The following is an 8841-nucleotide window of genomic DNA, read 5'->3' as shown; positions in this document are numbered from 1 at the left end:
CTTCATAATTATGAAGATGCCTACTTACTTTTTAAAAGACTTTATTTTGGCACAGGAGGGGCAATTAATGAAAGAATATTCTCTTCCTTTAAAAATTCTACATTAGAAACAATAGCACTTTTTTATAAAAACAGCCCTTAGTAAAAACTTCTGGAGTGTTAAATCAGCAACTTTTTGGAGTGAAGTTATTTTGAATTACTAACAAAATAAAAATTTTTTTTCTTTAAAAAAAGATATTTATGTATTTATTTATTTGACAGAGAGAGACAGTGAGAGAGAGAACACGAGCAATGGGAGGGGGAGAGGGAGAAGCAGGCTTCCCACTGAGCAGGGAGCCCGATGCAGGGCTTGATCCCAGAACCCCAGGATCATGACCAGATCTGAAGGCAGACACTTAATGACTGAGCCACCTGGATGCCCTAAAAACAAATTTTCTTGATGGGATTAGATGGAGGCAGAAGTTGTGTAAATTTTATCGTGGATCCAAGCTTCACTCAATTGTTAGGAAAAAAATATTAAAGATAATGTATGGGGCACCTGGGTGGCTCAGTGGGTTAAGCCTCTACCTTCGGCTCAGGTCATTCACGATCTCAGCGTTCTGAGATCAAGCCCCGCATTGGGCTCTCTGTTCAGCAGGGACCCTGCTTCCCCGCTCTCTCTTTGCCTGCCTTTCTGCCTACTTGATCTCTCTCTCTCTCTGTCAAATAAATAAATTATTAAAAAAAGGTAACAATATGACAAAATAACTAGGCCTGTAGTTTTACTTTATAAAATGCCTTCAAATTTAAATGTAATTCCCAAGTATCAAAAAAATCCAATCTGGATTATCTATTATTTGCTACTCCTCAGTACTGACAAAAGCAGACTGTAGAAGAAGCAACGGGTTGAAGTAAATTTGGCAACAGGGATTCCCTAGACAGTCATAACCTAATCATTGAATCAAAATAAGAGGTTGGATTGTTAGACCCACTATATGATTTTCTAGTTTTATTTGCTTTGATCCTCACTGTCTTCCTGTGTTCTCTTCTTTCACCCACAGAAAATAAGGTCAACAAGTAGGGACCAGAAATTTATTTCAAAGCTAAAGAAATGGCTGGCATAAATTGTATGGACATAGTGCAAAATATGTGTGTGAATGTGTGTATGTCTATATGCACACACACACTATGTGGCTGGTAGTTCCATTTAAAAATGTTTGTCTCTTCATATCTCTAACATGCTGAGATCTATTTTTTTCAATGGCAGGAGGATATTTCAACTCTGTATGTACCTCCTAGAAAAGTGCTAGTTTTTTTGGCAAGTCAAGAGCAGAACATCTGCTTTTTTTGATTCTCTAGTTGAAAAACAATAAGAGAACCTTTTCTTTTCTGTGCTGGTGATATGATTATAATACCCTATTGCATATTAATGACTCTTCAGATCCATCTTTGTTTTAATCTGAATGGTCAGAAATAAAATGATGCAATACTGAGTTATAAAACAGTAGTAAACCGTATTTGCGGAATGCTTTCTTCACTAAATGGAAACATACACATATGATATAATAGTAAAATGAATGAAACATTTTAAAAGGAAGTTCTTCTTGTTTATAATGTTCATTCCTAGTTACATGACAGCTAATATAGTATTCATGGTCAAATTTAACTTTTGAGACCATCTGCTTTATGCAAGATGTCATAGAAATAAAAGCTGTTTTGAAATAAAAGAGAACAAAAATCTTATTCAGAGAACACCTCCCAGCTGTGTTACCAGTTACTGTGTAATCATCTTTCATTATACATGCTGTATGGGGTATAGAGGATGATTTGAAATGCAAACCTGATGTTCTGATGTTCTGGATTTGTATATCTTTTTTAAGGCCAGATCAGCTCAGTAAGGAATTTAGCCTCAGATTTCAATTATATCTAATAAAGTGTTTTGCTAAGTTGCTAATATTTATTGGGTGATCATATTCTAAGAAACAACCTAAGGAAAACTCCTAAAATTCTTGTATTTATAGAATACTAGACACTAACCAGCATAAGACTAAGCAAAATTAGGACCATTCTATTATCTTTTTTTAATTTCCTTTTATCTTCCAATTTCTACTAAAAGGATGAAAAGCATAGAAAGTAGTCCAGTGTTTTAAGTTTAGACACACACACACACGCATGTGTGCGCGTGCGTGCACACACACACACACACACACACACACACACACACTATATATCTATATATTTTCCCTCCAAAGTCAAAAACTTTTGTCAGTTTTGGAGGGTAACTTTGCATATATTCTATCCTCTGAGAGCATATTTATAGTATATAGCTAATGTGTTAAACAAGGAAATAATATGTATATTTTGTAGCTTACTTTTGCATTCAGTTTATTTCAAATCATTCCATACTGGGTAATAAGAGCAGACTCATATTATGTATAATTACTGCATTGCAGACACATTTCCAATTGTTCCAGTTATCAATTGCTACATAGCTACTCAAAGGTCAAACTTCTCTGTCAAAATATCAATGATTTTATTGTGTCTCATCATTTTGTTAATAAGGCATATGCACAAGACCTAGCTAGGTGATTTTTCTAGTTCACTTTGTATAAACTGATTACTTGGTAATACTTAGTCAATTCCAGGCTGGGTGACATAAGATGGAGATAGGTGGAGAACTGGCTTCAAATGGCCTCTCTCCAAGTCGTCTCAGAGTTTCCCTATGTGGTACTGGTATGGTAATTGTCTCTCTTACAAAACAACCTGGAGCATTATGATACGAATGTGGATGAGTCCTAGCCTCTTAAAAGGGATGCCTTTAAGAGGCACTGTCACCAGATTCTATGGGACAGAGCAGTCACAGATCAGAACAGATTCAAGAAGAAGAGGGATAAGTTCTTACTTCTCAATAGGAAGAATATTATAGAATACCAGGTCACTTTTAATCTGCCATACCAGTTTTTGATCAAACAACAAACTTTAATAATTATTCTGTGTAGATGTTTTTGTGATTATAGTGAAACATTCTTACAAGTGATGTTGATGAATAAAAATACTGATTTTCATTTAATATTATGATAAATATTGCTAAATCATTTGTGGATATATTGTACAGTACCTTAACTTTCTTTACTCAAAACTGCCCAACCCAGAGGTGTTCCCAAATACTTAAATAAAATGGGACAGAAAGATAGAAGGCAGAGTGCAGGGATGAAAAGAAGACAATTACAGAAACTGAAAAATAGTGGGGCAAGCAAGAAGAAACCTAATATTTGAAAGTCACTTAATTTTCTGGTATCTGTTTCTTCTCTATTTAAACAGAGAAGTAGATTGTCTAATCTCTCAAGTCCAATTATCTTTTGTAATCCCAGGATAATATTTAAAAAAACCTTTTAAATCATTATAATGAGGTAAAAATTATTTGGGCTTAAACAATAGAAATGTATTTTCTCATAGTCTAAAGGCTAGAAGTCCATAATGAAGTAAAAATTTAAAGACAATTTCAAGAGAAACATGAAAAAACTGAGGACCATAGATAGTACAAAGTTGTTTTCCTCAATACTTGCTTAGCACTTAGAGCTATTTTGATGTTATAGGATCATCTTTACAAAAGCAATATTGAGAATTATTTTGGAGAAGAGAATAACTATGATTTGGTTACACTAGTATTTGTTTAAATAGTTATGTAAATATAATATTTATTGTAACATCCAAAAAAAATTCGATATTCTAAAGTGATAAAACTAGTCAAAGCACATCTTAAATTTTCTTTCACTTAAATTTTCATTTAATGAAAATTAATATATATTGACATTTTCACAAAAGTTAAAAATCAGGCTTCAGAATAACTTTGATAAATTAATTAGCAAATTAATCATAGATATCACATATAAAATTATGCAGTGGATATATCTCAACTGCTAAAGTTTTAACTTGAAAATATTAAAGAAAACGTCAAATGATATATGACATCTTGTAAAAGTTGTCCTATTAATAACTTATTTTCAAGACCAGTTAAAATGTGAATGGAAAAAATATCTAAAATATGAAATAAGATATAACTGAGAGTTACAAAAAAACCCATATTATCCTGTATCTTCTCTAATATTTCTTGTTCATTTTATTTACTTTTTAAGGCAATTATTTTTGGTAAAATTTTATATTTCAAAGGTAATATATCCTTATTTTTAAAATTTTAATTCCAGTATAATTAACAGTGTTGTATTAGTTTCAGGTGTGCAATATAGTGATTCACCAATTCTACATTACACATTGCAGATCCCAGTAATTGTATTCTAATCCCTTTAGCTATACCCCCCTACCACCTCCCTTTTGGTAATGGCCAATTTTTATATTTAATCTGTTTTTTTGTCTTTTTTTCTTAAATTAAAAATATGATAAAATCATATGGTTTTTATCTTCCTCTGACTTATTTCATGTAACATTATACCCTCTAGATCTGCCTATGTTGTTGCAAATGGCAAGATTTCATTCTTTTTATGACTGAATAATATTCCTCTGTGTGTATGTGTGCATTTTATTCATTCATTTGTGGAAGGACACTGGGTTAATTCCATATTGTGGCGATTGTAAATAATGCTGCAATAAACATAAGAGAGTGCATATATCTTTTTGAATTGGCATTTTTGTAATCCTTGGGTAAATACCCAATAGTGGAATTACTGGATCATAGGGTAATTCTATTTTTAATTTTTTAAGGAACCTCCATACTATTTTCCACCTTGGCTGCACAAGTTTGGATTTCCACCAATAGTGAATAAATATTACTTCTCTCCATCCTTGCCAACACTTGCTGTTTCCTGACAGGTGTGAGGTAATAGCTCATTGTAGTTTTGATTTGCATTTCCCTAATGATGAATAATGTTGAGCATCTTCTCATGTGTCTGTTGGCCATCAGGGTGTCTCTTAGAAAAATGTCTGTTCATGTCTTCTACCCATTTTTAATTGCATTATTTATGTAGCATTGTATTAGATATGTTTTTAATATATTTTGGATAGTACCCCCTTATAGGATATGTCATTTGAAAATGTTGTCTCCTGTTCAATAGGTTATCTTTTTGTTTTGTTTTTTCCTATGCAGTGAAAATGTGTAATTTTGATGTCCCAATAATTTTTTTGTTTTCCTTGCCTTAGGAGGTATATCTAGGAAAATGTTGCTATGGCTGATGTCAGAGAAATTTTTGCCTGTGCTCTCTTCTTGGACTTTTTTAGATTTTCATGTCTCACCTTCAGGTGCTTAATCCATTTGGAGTTTATTTTTGTGTGTGGTATAAGAAAATGGTTCAGTTCAGTTCTTTTGCATGTAGCTTCACAGTTTTCCCCATACCATTTGTTGAAGAGACTTTTTCCCATTGCATATTCTTGCCTTCTTTGTTAAAGATTAATTGACCATATGATTGTGAGTTTATTTCTGGGCTCTCTTTCCACTCCATTGATCTATATGTCTATTTTTGTGCACCCTGTACAGTTTTGATTACTATAGCTTTGTGGTATATCATGTATACTGGTTTTACTTCTGGTTTTCTTTTTCAAGATTGCTTTGGCTATTTGAGTTATTTTGTGGTTCCATACAAATTTACTGTTATTTGTCCTAATTCGGTAAAATTTCTGTTGATATTTTGATAGAGGTTGCATTAAATCTATAGACTGCTTTGGGTAGTATGGGCATTTTAACAATATTTGTTCTGCCAATCCATGAGCACAGAACATCTTTCCATATGTTTGTGCCATCCTCAATTTCTTCCATCAGTGTTTTCAGAGTATAGGTGTTTCATATCCCTAGTTAAACTTATTCCTAGGTATTTTATGATTTGGGATGCAATTGTAAAAGGGAATGTTTTCTTAATTTCTTTTTCTGCTACTTCATTAGTAGTGTATAAAAATGCAATGGATTTTAATTTGTATCTTCAACCCGACTGAATTCATTGTTCGGTTCTTATAGTCTTTTGGTGGAATTTTTAGTGTTTTCTATATATATAGCACCCTGCCATCTGCAAATAATGGAAGTTTTACTTTTTTATTACCAATTTTGATAACTTTCATTGTCTTTTACCTGACCTAGGGGATAAGGTCTCAGTTTTTCACCACTGACTATGATGCTACCTGTGAGTTTTTCATACATGGCCTTTATTATGTTGAAGTATGCTCCCTCTAAACCTACTTTGTTGAGGGTTTTTATCATGAATGAATGCTGTACATTCTCAGATGCTTTTTCTACATCTATTGGAATGAACATAAGTTTTTTATCCTTTAACTTGTTGATGTGATGTATCATACTCATTGATTTATGAATGTTGAAACACATTTGCATCCCAGGAATAAATCCCACCTGATGATGATGAATGACATTTTTACTTTATTGCTGAATATGGTTTGCTGATATTTTGTTGAGGATTTTAGCATCTATATTCATCACACATACTAGCCTGTAGTTCTTTTTTTGTAGTGTACACACTTGGTTTTGGTATCAGGTAATGCTGAACTCATTGAATGAATTTGGAAACTTTACTTCTTCATCCACTTTGTGGAAGTTTGAGAATATTATTTATTTATTTAAATTCAATTGGCCAATGTATAGTACATAGTACATCATTAGTTTCAAATGTAGAGTTCAGTAATTTATCAGTTACATATAATACCCAGTGCTCATTACATCATGTGCCCTCCTTGCTCTTTCAAAGAACCAACCCTTGATTTCATTGATGTGTTCCATTGTTGTTGTAGTTTTTTTTTTTTTTTTCTTTTTCTATTTCATTACTTTTGTTTGGCTCTAATTTTTATTATGTCCTTAAAGTTTCGTTTGTTCCTCTTGTTTTCTCTCCTTTAGGTGGGGGTTACATTGTGATTTTTCTTACTTCTTAAAGTAGGTCTGTATTGCTACACTTCCTTCTTAGTACAGCTTTTGCATCATCATATTATCCTTCTGTCTCCATGAATTTTTAAAAAAATTTCTTGGTTAATATCTTCACTGTTTAGTAGCATGATATTTAAGCTCCATGTATTTGTATTCTTTCTAGATTTCTTTTTTGGTTGATTTGTAAATTGTGGATGGAAAAGAGACATGTTTTGTGGCCTAACAGGTGATCTATTCTTTAGAATGTTCCTTCTGCATTTGAAAATAATGTGTATTCTGCTGTCTTTAGGTGTGATATTCTGAATAGATGTTAGATCCATTTGTTCAATATGTCCTTCAAAGCCACTGTTTCCCTGTTGATTTTCTGTCTGGATGATCTATCTATTGATCTAAGTGGGGTATTAAGTCCCCTACTATTGTTGTATTAATATTAATTTCTTGCTTTGTGTTTGCTATTAGCTCCTTCCTTGGGTATTCCCATGTTGGATACATAAATATTTATAATTGTTTTATCTTCTTGTAGGATTGCTCCTTTTTTGTAGTGTCTATATCTCCTACTAGAGTCTTTAAAATATATTCTGTGCAATGTAAGTGGTGATACTCCAGCTATCTTTTTGTTTCTATTTACATGCTAAATGCTTTTACATCCTTCACGTTCAATTTGCATGTGCCTTTAGGTTAGAAATGAATCTCTTATAAGCAGCATATAGATGGGTCTTGCCTTTTTTTTTTTCAGCATAACAGTATTCATTGTTTGTTGCACAACACCCAGTGCTCCATGCAAAACGTGCCCTCCCTATTACCCACCACCTGTTCCCCCAACTTCCCACCCCTGACCCTTCAAAACCCTCAGGTTGTTTTTCAGAGTCCATAGTCTCTTATGGTTCGCCTCCCCTCAATTTTTTTTTTTTTTTAATAAACATAGAATGTATTTTTATCCCCAGGGGTACAGGTCTGTGAATCACCAGGTTTACACACTTCACAGCACTCACAATAGCACATACCCTCCCCAATGTCCATAACCCCCTCCCCCTCTCCCAACCCCACCTCCCCCCCGCAACCCCCAGTTTGTTTTGTGAGATTAAGAGTCATTTATGGTTTGTCTCCCTCCCAATCCCATCTTGTTTCATTTATTCTTCTCCTATCGCACTAACCCCCCAAGTTGCTTCTCCATGTCCTCATTTTTTTTTTTTTTTAATCTGGTCACCCTGTGTATTTTGATTGGGGCATTTAGCCCATTTACATTCAAAGTAATATTGATAAGTATGTGCTTATTGGCATTTTGCCACTTGTTTTATGGTGGTTCTTGTACTTCTTTTATCTTCTTCTCCTTCTCTATTCTTTTGTAGTATGATGGGATTTTTTTCTTATTGTAATCTTGTATCCCTTTCTCTATGTTTATTACAAGTTTTCAGTATGTAGTTACCATTAGATTCATATATACCATTATATGTATATGACAATCTATACTAAGTTGAAGGTAAGCTACATTTGAACCCATTCTGAAGCACTAAATTTTTTTAATTTAATTTCTTTTCAGTGTAACAGAATTCATTGTTTATGCACCACCCCCAGTGTTCCATGCAATACATGCCCTCCATAATAACCACCACCAGGATCCCCCAACCTTCCACTCCCTACCCCTTCAAAACCCTCAGATTGTTTTTCAGAGTTTATAATCTCTCATGGATCATCTCCCACTCCAATTTCCCTCGACTCACTAAATTTTTACTTCTTGCCCACATTTTATGTATATGTCATACTTTACATTATTTTATTTTATAAAACCCTTGACTGATTGTGTAGATATAAAACCATTATGTAGGCTAAAGCAGAAAATGTTGTTTGCATTTACGTGTGAATTTTTTTCATATCATAATTTTTTTTAACTCCTAGTTATGATCTTTTAACTCAAAGAATTCCCTTTGCTATGTCATGAAAGACTGGTTTAGTGGTCATGAATCCTTTTAAATATGTTTGTGTAGGAAA

Source organism: Meles meles, chromosome 4, assembly GCF_922984935.1.
Source record: "Meles meles chromosome 4, mMelMel3.1 paternal haplotype, whole genome shotgun sequence".
NCBI lineage: Eukaryota > Metazoa > Chordata > Mammalia > Carnivora > Mustelidae > Meles > Meles meles.
This window is presented reverse-complemented; position numbering follows the sequence as displayed.